Here is a 13,697-nt window from a genome sequence, read left to right as displayed (position 1 = left end):
CCGGTACTCTAGTTAGCTTGCCTTATTCTTCTTCTTTCCCACCTCTATCCGTACGTTAAGGAGTCGGTTGCCTGATGTGCCCTCTATAATACCTCCTCTCCATATCATCCTTCACATTATCTCGCCATCTAATTCTCTGCCTCCCTCTCTAATCTTTAATCTGCCATTATCATCATCATCATCATTATTATAAGCTAAGCTACAACCCTAGTTGGAAAAGCAAGATGCTATAAGCCCAAGGGCTCCAACTGGGAAAAATAGCCCAGTACAGAAAGGAAACAAGGAAATGAATACATTGCAAGAGAATAATACGATCAAAATGAAATTTTTCAATATTAAACTTACCCGATAATCATGTAGCTGTCAACTCCGTTGCCTGACAGAATTCTACGGGAGGGATACGCCAGCTATCACTATACTAGAAGGGGGTGTACTCACAAGCGCCACCTGTGGCCAGGTACTACAGTACTTGTTGTTGACGCCACCTCACTTTTTCCTCTGTCGTGCTTCCGGCAAGACGTTCTTGGATACGCTTATGATTTTGGAGTATTGTTCACGGTTTGGTGAAGTATTTCTCTAAAATTTGCAGCTATTCGCTATACTGGAAACTTCTATATTAGCTTAGTTAGCTTTTGGAATTAATTTGATTAATTATGGTGACGAAGAGAGTATGAACTCTCTTTCACCTTTTAATGGCCGACCCTTCCCTTAGACGGAAGTGTTGGTGTCTAAGAGAGTATAGACTCTCTTTCTTAATTTTGCTTAACAAAAGTTATAGATTTATTTTATATCACTCCGCCTCTTATAGGCCTCTTCGATTAACTTCCTTTTATTATAAACTTATTAAAATTAATTTTTATATTTGTTTATATTCGACCTTCCTAATAGTAGGCGGTCTTTTCTTGGTACCGAAGTTAATTAACATTGAGCCCGTCATTTCGGTTTTACCTGTTAACATATTATGCTATTTTAATGTCTTTGAAAGAATTTCTTTGATAGTCTCGTACTGTTTTCAAAGTTGAACTAACGTTTTGTTTTGTCTCTGCAGTTGTTGACGTTCAGAACGTTCAACTTCCGCTCTATCGTTACGATAGAGAAAGAATTTTCACGGTTTCACGTTGCAGTAAGAGTAACCGTGTCTAGCGTTTTGTTCATTCTTTCTTAACTTAATGGTTTTAATCCTAATAAAGGAACTTTTCATTTTGGGAAATATTTCAGTTTTTTCCTTTAACAATAATATGTTTTAACGATATATATGATTGGGCTCTTCTCTCAGGTTCTAAGTCAAGAGAGAGAGAGAGAGATAGAGACGGAGGGAGAAAGAGGAGGATAAACGTTTCATTCAAGCGAGTAACGTTGTTATCGTTTTTGCTCTTCTCCCTAGTCTCTTTAGGGGAAGAAGGTAAACGTTTCTAGAGTGATCTAGTGTTTAGTCTCTTTCCAGCCACTGAATTATTTATCTTTCATTAGATTTTTCTGTTACATTGTAATTCTGTTTTCGCAATTACTAACTTTTGAGAAAGGATAGAATTGCGTGTTTCAGGTACAAACCACTTAAAGTTTCGAGTTCAGTGAAATAAGTGCAAACAGAAAATCAAAGTGATAAGTGATTAGCACAAAGTGTGTCAGTGTTGTGCGTGAGGGTACTTCTGTGCGCGCCAGTCGTCCTCCCAGTCCGGGACCTCTTGCAAGCTCCCAAGCCCAGGGGAGAAGCAATGTCGAAGGGCAAAAGGGTTCAGCAGGCCTTGATCGGCGCACAGAAGTATCCTCGGTGGTTGCGGGCGTGTCTTACCGAGACCGTCACTCCCACCCGCAGACGATTGAGCCCTTATTTTGCTCGTCTGCAGAAGAATTTAGGGGAGAAAACGCTGGTCTCAGGTCTCAAGACCTCTTAAACGTAAAGTCCAGACCTATGCCAGACGTACGAAGTTAGAGTTCAACAACCCGGATGCAGTCATTGGGTTAGCTCTGACTCGCCGCAGTCATCAGTTGAATGCACTCCGCCTAAGAGGAGTAAGGTTCTGCCGCAACAGATCTCTGCTGTTAAGGCTTTACCTCAGCAGACCTTAGTGTCTGCCGACCCCAAGTTGACTCTACTGCAGTCCATGCAGTCACAACTTTCGGTCTTGATGCGTGAGTGTCGGGCTGAGAAGGTTGCGCCTCCGCCTGCGCTCGCTCCGCCTGCGCTCGCTCCGCCTGCGCTCGCTCCGCCTGACCGCAGTACCGCCTGCCAGGCGTACGATGTTGAGCCACGTTATGAGTTTACTGATCCCAGTGGTGTGCAGCTCCCTCTGCCTTCCTTAAGGCAACCTCAGCAATGGGAACAGGAGGCTTATACCTCTCTTCCTCCGCTTCCACTTGCTGTTCCACCAGTGAGGCAACACTCGCTTGAGGTACAACAACCTCTCCCATCCATGAGTCAGTCTCCTCAGCTCTCGCTGCAGCGAGCTCAACCCTCCTCAAGGCAAGCACCTCAACACCTTAGCCTTGCGCCTCAGGAGCCTCAACTTGCGAGACTTTTACTGCGTTCTGCGCAGCCACTACCTTTTCGCTCTCAGCTCACACCGCAGGAACCTCAACTCGTTCCTCAGGAACTTGCTACTGCGCATCCGCCAACCACTCAGCAAGCGCAACCCTTGAGTTCAGCCACTCATGCCAGGAGTCAGCCTCCTCCACCCATGCGCCTACCTTCTGCTACTTCTTTTGATCAGCCTTTGCAGACTGAGCCTCAGGTGTTCCCTCAACAGTGTCTTGAAGAGGAAACCACAACTATTGTTGTTCCAGCTCGTTCTGACTCTGCTGTTCAGCATACCTTACCTCCATTTTCAAACATTATGATAATGGAGGTTATTTGTATTACTTATAAAAATATATTTGTATTCCTTGCAATATATTTTTAACAATATCGCAAAATATGGCAAAAATATGAATCATGAGTTATGAATGTAAGGTAAATATTATGTTGATATTAAAACCCCATGCAAGCATGCATAAAGCACTCTAGCACTGGTCATGGAATTTCTGAGAAATGTTAAACGCCATGCACACGCTCTGCTTACCTTACAGCATGCTCTACATACAGCATGCTCTGCTTACAGCATGCTCTGCATACAACATGCTCTGCATACAACATGCTCTGCATACAGTATGCTCTGCATACAACATGCTCTACATACAGCATGCTCTGCATACAGCATGCTCTGCATACAGCATGCTCTGCATTCAGCATGCTCTGCATACAACATGCTCTGCATACAGCATGCTCTGCATTCAGCATGCTCTGCATACAACATGCTCTACATACAGCATGCTCTGCATACAGCATACTCTGCATACAACATGCTCTGCATACCTTACCGCATGCTTCTCAGTCACACATCTTTGGTTGTTGCCAACTCACTAGACTGTCAAGCAGTTTCATAACGTTGCCTTCTAGTCTGCTGCTTTTGCACCAGTGAAACCCTCACTGAGAGAACTTAGCTTTTCTAGGATATGGTCCCTGTAGATGAGAAAGTTCTTTTCTCCCTCCTTCTGATATTCCCTTGAGGACTCTGTCATTTGGAGGGAGCCTTTAGCTGCGTAGCCTCCTATGGACTTTTATTTAAGCATAACATGCTTCCAGGGAAGGTAATGGTTCCACTTCAGTCGCTAATCCCGTCTGTTACCACACCTGCTCCCATAGACCTTGAGCTGTGTTGCAAGACATGCAGTCCAAGCTTAGTCCTTGTTAGAGGATTTTTTGTTTACGGAGTCAATGTGTCACGGGGAAGACGTTCAACAACCAGCAGAAGTGACTTGTTGTGACGCAGTGCGGCAACCTCAGCAACCCGATAAGGAGTTGTCTGTACGACCCAGACAGTCTAGACAGATTCGGGTTGTCACTGTACTTCCTCGCTTGCCCATGGTTGACAGTTCACAGACTGTGCAGCAGTACCATGATCTTGTGTCCGGCTCCGTCAGACGACTGGCTTTTAAGAGCTCCCACAAGTCGTCGCTGTCTGGAGATTTTCAAATGGACTATGGATCTGACCAAGGAACTGGGCCTCCTGGTCAATTTTGAGGAGTCTCAGCTCGTCCCATCCCAGACCATTGTCTCCTTGGGTATGGATCTTCAGAGTCGAGCTTTTCGGGCTTTTCCGTCGGCCCCAAGGATCTTCCAAGCCCTAGAATGCATCCAGAGCATGCTGAGAAGGAACCGATGCTCAGTCAGGTAGTGGATGAGTCTAACAGGGACACTTTCATCGCTGGCCCTGTTCATCGTGTTAGGGAGACTCCACCTCCCCCCCCTTCAGTATCATCTAGCTGCTCACTGGATAAAGGACATGACGCTAGAGACGGTCTCAGTTCCTGTTTCCGAAGAGAGGAGGTCTTCTCTCGCGTGGTGTAAGAACAGCTTTCTTCTCAAGGAAGTCTACCTTTGGCTGTTCAGAAACACGACCGCCGTCTCCTCTCGGACGCATCAGACACGGGCTGGGGTGCGACTTTGGACGGACAAGAATGCTCGGGAACATGGAATCAGGAGCAAAGGACACTTCACATCAATTGCAAGGAGTTGTTGGCGGTTATTCTGGCCTTGATAAACTTCAAGTCCCTCCAGCTTAACAAAGTGGTGGAGGTGGACTCTGACAACACCACAGCCCTGGCTTACATCTTCAAGCAGGGAGGGACTCTTTCGTGGAAGTTGTTCTAGATCGCAAGGGACCTACTCATCTGGTCTAAAGATCGAAAGCTAACTGGTAACGAGGTTCATTCAGGGCGGTATGAATGTCATGGCAGATCACCTCAGCCGGAAGGGTCAGGTCATCCCCACAGAGTGGACCCTTCTCAAGAATGTTTGCAGCAGACTTTGGGCCCTGTGGGGTCAGCCAACCATAGATCTGTTCGCTACCTCGATAACCTAGAGACTCCTGTTGTATTGTTCTCCGATTCCAGACCCAGCAGCAGTTCACGTGGATGCTTTTCTGCTGGATTGGTTCCATCTCGACCTGTATGCATTCCCGCCGTTCAAGATTGTCAACAGGGTACTTCAGAAGTTCTCCTCTCACAAAGGGACACGGCTGACGTTGGTTGGCTCCGCTCTGGCCCGCGGGAGAATGGTTCTTAGAGGTACTGCAATGGCTGGTCGACATTCCCAGTACTCTTCCTCTAGGAGTGAACCTTCTAAGTCTACCTCACGTAAAGAAGGTACACCCAATCCTCCACGCTCTTCGTCTAACTGCCTTCAGACTTTCGAAAGACTCTCAAGAGCTAGGGGCTTTTCGAAGGAGGCAGCCAGAGCGATTGCCAAAGCAAGGAGAACATCCACTCTCAGAATCTATCAGTCTCAAGGGGAAGTCTTCCGTAGCTGGTACAAGACCAATGCAGTTTCCTCAACCAGTACCACTGTAACCCAGATTGCTGACTTCCTGTTATATCTAAGGAAAGTAAGATCCCTTTCAGCTCCTACGATCAAGGGTTACAGAAGTATGTTGGCAGCGGTTTTCCGCCACAGAGGCTTGGATCTTTCCACCAACAAAGATCTACAGGACCTCCCTAGGTCTTTTGAGACCTCAAAGGAACGTCGGTTGTCCACTCCAGGCTGGAATCTAGACGTGGTCCTAAGGTTCCTTATGTCATCAAGATTTGAACCTCTCCAATCAGCCTCTTTTTAGGACCTCACATTAAAAACTCTTTTCCTCGTGTGCTTGACAACAGCTAAAAGAGTAAGTGAGATCCACGCCTTCAGCAGGATCATTGTTTTCACATCTGAAACGGCTACATGTTCCTTGCAGCTCGGTTTTTGCTAAACGAGCTTCCTTCACGTCCTTGGCCTAAGTCGTTCGAGATCCCAAGCCTGTCCAACTTGGTGGGGAATGAACTGAAGAGAGTACTTTGCCCAGTTAGAGCTCTTAGGTACTATCTAAAAAGGTCTTAACCTTTACAAGGACAATCAGAAGCCTTATAGTGTGCTATCAAGAAACCTTCTTTTCCAAGTTCTAAGAACTCAGTTTCTTACTATTCAGGCTTCTGATTAGAGAAACACATTCTCATCTGAAGGAAGAAGACCTTGCTTTGCTGAAGGTAAGGACACATGAAGTGGGAGCTGTGGCTACTTCAGTGGCCTACAAACAGAGCCATTCTCTGCAGAGTGTTATGGATGCAACCTATTGGAGAAGCAAGTCAGTGTTCGCATCATTCTATCTCAAAGATGTCCAGTCTCTTTACGAGTACTGCTACACCCTGGGACCATTCGTAGCAACGAATGCAGTAGTAGGCGAGGGCTCAGCCACTACATTCCCATAATCCCATAACCTTTTAACCTTTCTCTTGAATACTTTTTATGGGTTGTACGGTCGGCTAAGAAGCCTTCCACATCCTTGTTGATTTGGCGGGTGGTCAATTCTTTCTTTTGAAGCGCCGAGGTTAAAGGTTGTGATGAGGTCCTTTAGTATGGGTTGCAGCCCTGTATACTTTAGCACCTTTGAGTTGATTCAGCCTTCCAAGAGGAACGCTGCGCTCAGTAAGGAAGACTATCTTATTAAAGGCAGAGTAACGGTTCAATTCGACTTCCTTACCAGGTACTTATTATTTCATTGTTATTGTGGATAACTGATTATATGAAATACGGGATACTTAGCTATCCTTTAGTCTTGTACACTGGTTTTTCACCCACCCCCCTGGGTGTGAATCAGCTACATGATTATCGGGTAAGTTTAATATTGAAAAATGTTATTTTCATTAGTAAAATAAATTTTTGAATATACTTACCCGATAATCATGATTTAATTGACCCACCCTTCCTCCCCATAGAGAACCAGTGGACCGAGGAAAAAGTGAGGTGGCGTCAACAACAAGTACTGTAGTACCTGGCCACAGGTGGCGCTTGTGAGTACACCCCCTTCTAGTATAGTGATAGCTGGCGTATCCCTCCCGTAGAATTCTGTCGGGCAACGGAGTTGACAGCTACATGATTATCGGGTAAGTATATTCAAAAATTTATTTTACTAATGAAAATAACATATTTTAAGAATAATAACATTAAATTAGATCTTTCATATATAAACTATAAACACTTAAAAAACAAGAAGAAGATAAATATGATAGAACAGCGTCCCCAAATGTACCTTAGAGCAAGAGAACTCTTAATCGAAGATTTGTTCCGTAACCGAAATACAAACCATGCTATTTACAAAGGGTTACCTTTTAGCGCAGCTGAAATGGCGAGCCATTAGAATTTAACGAGGGTGTATTACCCCCGCGCTAGTTAGCGTGGGGGTAGGGGAGTGGTAGCTAGCTACCCCTCCACCCCCTCACACACAGGTGAATGCTCACTTTCACTCTAGGCTCGGACTGTGACAGACATCTCTGTCTTGGTCCTCTCTTGGCAGCCATTGTTTGTTTTGTCTTTACTTAATCGCTTACTTTTCATTTACTCAATATATATGTAAACATGTTTTCATGTTTGTATATATATTTGAGTATAGAAATAAGTAAGTTTCCTTTTCAGATTTGTGTGTGTAGTGTACGATTTCTACGTGGAGTCCTCGGCACCAGCGTAGACCAGCAGAATCGATCAGACTGGCAACGAGGCGACAGGACTCCTTAAACCCTGGATCGGAAGGACGGGTACTTTCAGTTACCATTCCATCCATCTTCCAGGGTGCTCATCGAATTCAGCCTAGACTGCAAGTATTCCTGCTTATGATGCAGTGTGGCTATCCCACCGTGGCATAGCAGGTTTGTTTCCCCAGAGAACTCTCCCTGCCTTCCTCTTGGCCGCTCAGGTGCAGGCTTCCGCCTCCTCTGCTGTTTGGAGGGCTGGTCTACTCCGGTAGGCTCGGGTTCGACATTCTTCAGCGCCGGGACAAGCTTCCGGATGCTTACCATGAGTGTGGGCTCATGGTATTTTGCTTGGAGCCTTCTCTTCCTCTGCCTCAACATCTGGAGTATCTGGCCATGATATTGAGTCAACGGCCTTACCACGTTGGAAACCCCGCTTCTCGTCCGTCCAGCGAGGTTAAGCAACGTCGGTACTTGGATGGGTGACCACCTGGGGACGCCAGATTCTGTTACCACATCCTCCGAGCCTTCCTTTCGGTTGACTGTGGCAAGACTTAGGAGAGTCGCAGTACCTGTTCTCAGTCAAGCAGAGCTTTCAGCCCTACCTTGGAACGTTTCCTAGTTCTCCTTTCCTCATTGACCCGTCTATAGTCCGAACGGTCGCCTCAGGATAAGTTCCATGTGGGGCGATCCAAGTTCCGGTGGCTTCAGGCAATATTTAACCGGACTTCCTGGCCCCTATGGGACCAGCGGAACTATTAGACCTGCAATGGGTGTTGACCTATGGAGCCTCTTGATGGTAGTGGATATTCTCGTCCTTTCCCCACATTCTTGATGCGGTTCTCGGACTCGTCAAAGGAAAGGGGGGGGGGGCATGTTCCGGTCCAGGCCTATGGTCAAGACCTGAAGGATACCTCTCCATCATTCAGGCAGGCTTAGGGGCCTTAGTCTGGCCCCTCTACAGATCCTACAGCTCCTGCCGAGTCGCCCCGTGCGCGTCGACTTCATGATTCTGGCGTATTCTAACCAGCAGGGGATGCATTTTCACACCTTCACATCTTGCAGTAGAGATACCGGGATGATTGAGATTCTCTCAATACCACCATCGGCTCTCTCATTCCAGGTAGGGGAATGTTCTCTCAGACTATCCGAGCAGAGCCTCGTAGAGAGAGTGTACCTGGGGGTCTTTGACCTTGGGTAACCAGCAAGTACTGGTCTGGGGGACCTGATCGCGACAGCTTGGAACCTCAAGCTTCCGCTATTCTTCCCCCCAGTCTCAGACCCCGAGACTCTGGCAAGATGCATTCCGGTGATGGTGGGACAACTTTGACGCCTGCGTCTTCCCTCCTTTTTGTCTGTGGACAATGGGTCTCAACAAGACCAGGTTGTCTGTCAACCTTTCAATGGGAGAGCTCCACTGGGACTATACGCAGAACGGTTTCTGGACCCTCTGCTTCCCCTGACGGAACTCCCGGGAGAGCTTCTCCCACGGCGCAGACTACAAGCAACCACACTGCGACATCTCTCCCGAACCGGGGCGTCGCTTCGGCTTCATGCCTGGAGACACTACGCCTCCTCCTCAAGAAGAGACAACCCGCTACAGTCGCGGTACGGAGGTCGCGTCATCTGTGATTGCCATCCACAGGGGTCTCCCAGGCAAAGTGAAGAGTCGAAGGTGGTTGGTGCCGTGGGAGATATACCTCTTCCCTAGAGGCCTCTTCTCCAGCAATAACGGTCTTATTGCCTTTCGGCGGGAGGAAACTCCTTTCCGCTCTCGGCAATGAAGCCTGTCGCTCAGCCTTTCCCTGACCTTCAGGCTTAAAAGAATAACTTTTCCTGCCCGCTGGATCTATCCTCGCTCATGCGAAGCTACGATCGTTCCTGCCCTAGTCGGAGGAAGACCTCCAACTTGGAGCATGGCTAGAACTTTTAGTCCTTTAAGAGATCTTCTCAAGACCCTTTACGACAGGCCTCGGATTGTATTCCGCCTTGGGTCTCCTGCTCACTCTGGCCACGGCCAGTGTGTAAGCAATCTTCTTGGTCTCTTACAACTCCCCCCTTTCTAAGGAAGAGGGGAAGGCAACATTCAGGCTCGCTCCTGAGTTGTTGGCTATACTCAGAATCTGGGGGTCCCGGCCCTTCGGTCCGATTCATTCAAGATTACGAGTCTCCATTCTGTATCTGATGTCCCAAGACCTTCTCTTTCTTGCCAGTAAAGGAATCGAGAGGTTAGCGCTGGGAACAGCTGCAGTTTGTCCTCAGTTGCAGCCGATTTGGGAGCACAAGGAGGACATGGGGGAGAGTCGCCAGTATACCTCTTCAGCCCGGACTCAAGGACATTCATCTCGACCTGTCTCCAGACCCTCCCCCGTCACGTCGCCCTACAGCACGATGTTGGATACATCGCAACGTCCCTCGCCTTTGAGTAATACTACTCTGTGACGCAGGTGCTACAAGCTGGAGTCTGGAAGCGTCTAATGACCTTCGCAGCCCGCTTCCTGCAGGGCGTGACCCACAGGAGTCTCGATACGTTTTCTATCGCTCTGTGGTGGCTACACAACAGCTGGTCTAACCTCAGGCTCCTTTTTGGACAGGTAGCAGAAGGTTGAGGGCATTGTTATCAGGTTTTAGTCTGCATGAACGAAAGAAGTATGTCTGGCCCTTACTTCTTTCTTCATCATCCCCTCTACGGGGAAGCAGCATCCTGGTCTCTGCATAGCTGACCTCGAACCTCTGCAGGTAAACCATGCTTCCTTGTGTTCCGAGTATTGAGTCAATACTGTCGCGTCCCCCATACCCTGACGAGGTGGTATTGGGAACGTCCTAACCCAGAGTTCCTTCTGGAACTCCAGGTCAACTGCCTAGGACGGGTCACACTTCTTCCTTCACACACAAGCTTACGTAGGCCACATGGTTCCTTGCGGAGCAAGGAACTTGTGAGGTGCAGGGACTCCTTTTCTCGAGTGCGACTCACTCGGATTCTGAGTTCCCGGGTAAAGCCAAAGCCAGTATGGCTGGGGACTTTCCACCCTACCTAAGGGGTAAGTCACCCTTTGTAAATAGCGTGGTTTGTATTTCGGTTACGGAACAAATGACAAATTCGAAGATAATTTGTATTTTTCCTAACCATACAAACCTTAGCTATTTACACATATTTGCCCGCCAGCCCTGTCCCCCAAGACAAGTCCTACCTCTAAGTGAAAGTGAGCATTCACCTGTGTGTGAGGGGGAGGAGGGGTAGCTAGCTACCACTCCCCTACCCCCCCCGCTAACTAGCGCGGGGGTAATACACCCTCGTTAAATTCTAATGGCTCGCCATTTCAGCTGCGCTAAAAGGTAACCCTTTGTAAATAGATAAGGTTTGTATGGTTAGGAAAAATACAAATTATCTTCGAATTTGTCATAGTGGAGGGCCATGGCACAGAGACTATGGTACTACCGAAGACTAGAGAACAATGGTTTGATTTAGAAGTGTCCTCCCAGGAGATCTGCTTACCATAGCTAAAGAGTCTCTTGTACCCTTACCAAGAGGAAAGTGGCCACTGAACAATTACAGAGCAGTAGATAACCCCTTTAGTGAAGAATTGTATGGTAATATTAGTGTTGTTAAGTGTATGATAACAGAGGAGAAAGTGGAGAGAATATGCCAGACTATTGGGTGTATGTGTAGACAAAGACAGAATGAGCCGTAACCAGAGAGAGGGATCCAATGTAGTACTGTCTGGCCAATCAAAGGACCTAATAACTCTCTTGCGGTAGTATCTGAATGGGTGGCTGGTTCCCTGGTCAACCTACTACCTTCCTTTTTTATTATTTTCTAATTCCTTAAGCAGTTTTTTTTACTTCTATTAGTGATTGAAATTAACCTTTTATACTACACCCTATGTGCTAATATGCCATTCATCCCTATCTTGCATGAATTTTATCTATTCCTGGATAGAAAGGTCTCTCTCCTTCCCATCACATCTCTCGCATCCTCCATCCAAATTCTTTCTTGATTTTCTTCTGGTAGACCTTCTACTATTCTGAATTATATTCTTTTTATTCCAATTTATACTGCTCGTTCTTTCCACCCTTAAACTAATGCTTGTCAATCACCACTTATCCTTGATAACTTGGTAGCTTCAACCATTCTTCACCACTTATCCTTGATAACTTGGTAGCTTCAACCATTCTTCACCACTTATCCTTGATAACTTGGTAGCTTCAACCATTCTTGTTTCCTGCTGATTAAACTTTCACAAGTCGTTATGATAATAACTATCTTTACAGCAACTTTTTCTCTAATAAGTTGGGTGTGAAATAAGGTCCCAATCTTCTTTTTAGCTTAGTGAGATACACACAGCATCCGGATCTTGGATGTTCCAATCTTATTTCTAGCTTAGTCAGATACCCAAAGCATCTCAATCTTGGGTATCTTCATCTTCTTTTTAGCTTTTAGGCTCCTCAGAGCTCTGCCAAAGAGTCATAGGCAATTACCTAAATCACAACTCTCTTCTGTATTCCCCATTATTGTCTCTGAACTTTAATTAGATTTATACACACAAAAAATAAAGCCTGGGTAAAAACTCTTGAAATGTTTACAGGAACTGCATGTATAAAACTTACTACCTTATACCCACGTAGACTTATTACAGGGAACATCACACAACCACTGCTATTTTAACAGTTCTTTCATATTTTCCTTTTTGATAAGCCTTGCACAGTAACATCATCCATTCAGATCTTACTCAAAGATAGATAAATATTTTTTAACGTTAGATTTCATTCCTTTAGTAACTGTTTTTCCATTTAAATATTTCTACACATCAGATTCAACATTTACATGTAACCTTTAAATTGTCATTTGGTTCAATGATCCATTCATATATTCCAAGCTAGGCTTCTATAGACAATTTCTTTTCATCAATCTTATACAACCAGTCTGATAAATACAGTATCACATTTAATCGATTCTGGGACTTTACCATCATTCATTGTGTGTTCTCCCAGATACTTAAATAAATCAACCTCTCTCTCTCTCTCTTCCACCTTCTCTGATAAGTTTTCTTTACTATATATTTGTGGAATTTAGTCGCTGCCATTACTTTCTTCTTTCTTCTATTCAATCTACATCTCTCCATGTTTTCTTTAGCACATCCTTACGTGATTGTAAATTTACTCTTGAATCTTGGAACATCTGTTACAACATCAAACATGCTTCACTTATCACTCCATAATCTGTAGTAGACCCCTCCACTATGAACATATCCCAATTTTATACTCCTTTATGCCAGCAATCCCAACTTCAAACTCCATCCTCCATAGCTTTATTTCTACACTTAACTCTCATTACTTTAATCTACATCTGACTTTTAGTATTCCTACACATTCACTTCGTAAGTTTTCTGTACCATATGTACTATCATGCCATTTGCCAACAAAACTTTCATACTACACCTTGCGTTTCCTCTCTCACTTACAAATCACATAATTCACTTTCGTTTACTCGCTGTTTTACCTTCAATAATAATCTTGACACTGACATTAATGCTAATTTTATACACCACTAATCATCCACCTTTCGCATAAATTGTTGTTTCAAAATCTTAATATCGGATCATCCTCACAAATACCTTCATTATGAAAGCATTTTACAAATGCACAAACCATTCAGGGTGTCATGAATTACTCTTGATAGATAAGCAATAAAATAAGACTGAGTGGGATTATGCAAATGCAAGGCAAGTAAATTGTAAAGTATAACAGGACCTCTACCTCTAATTGTCAGTCTTGTATTAATTCTTATTATCTTAAATTCTAGTTTTTTGCTATCAATGATCCATTTGATCTTTCAAATTAAGTTCAACTTGCATCCTTGCCCCCTCTCTTGCTCATTACATACTTTCCCCCTCTCTTGCTCATTACATACTTTGAAACAGTGAAGTTGGTTGTAATGTCAGTGAAATTTTGTTTTTTTTATCCATTTCTCCAGACATATTACCATACACTATTGGCTTCTCCTTTTTTGCCATAAGGCTTCATACTCGAACATGCACTACGTGACTATTTTTTTTCAGTTTGTAAATTCACTTTTGGGAGCATTGCACAACTTTGCAAACTCCTCGCAGGGAGTTATTGTTAATGCCCTCAATATCATTTTGCTTTACCTCTTTTCT

General features: G+C 45.1%; 1 protein-coding gene across 1 annotated transcript in view; it reads left to right on the top strand.

Annotated features, from left to right (window-relative positions):
* Nucleotides 1–13,697, top strand: part of LOC137657745 (protein-lysine N-methyltransferase EEF2KMT-like) — a 320,088-nt gene that overhangs the window by 228,088 nt on the left and 78,303 nt on the right. The gene's annotated exons all lie outside the window — the stretch shown is intronic.

The sequence above is a fragment of the Palaemon carinicauda genome, chromosome 18 (assembly GCF_036898095.1).
Source record: "Palaemon carinicauda isolate YSFRI2023 chromosome 18, ASM3689809v2, whole genome shotgun sequence".
Taxonomy (NCBI): domain Eukaryota; kingdom Metazoa; phylum Arthropoda; class Malacostraca; order Decapoda; family Palaemonidae; genus Palaemon; species Palaemon carinicauda.
Note: the sequence above shows the minus strand (reverse complement) of the source record. Positions and strands in the feature narration are given on the sequence as shown.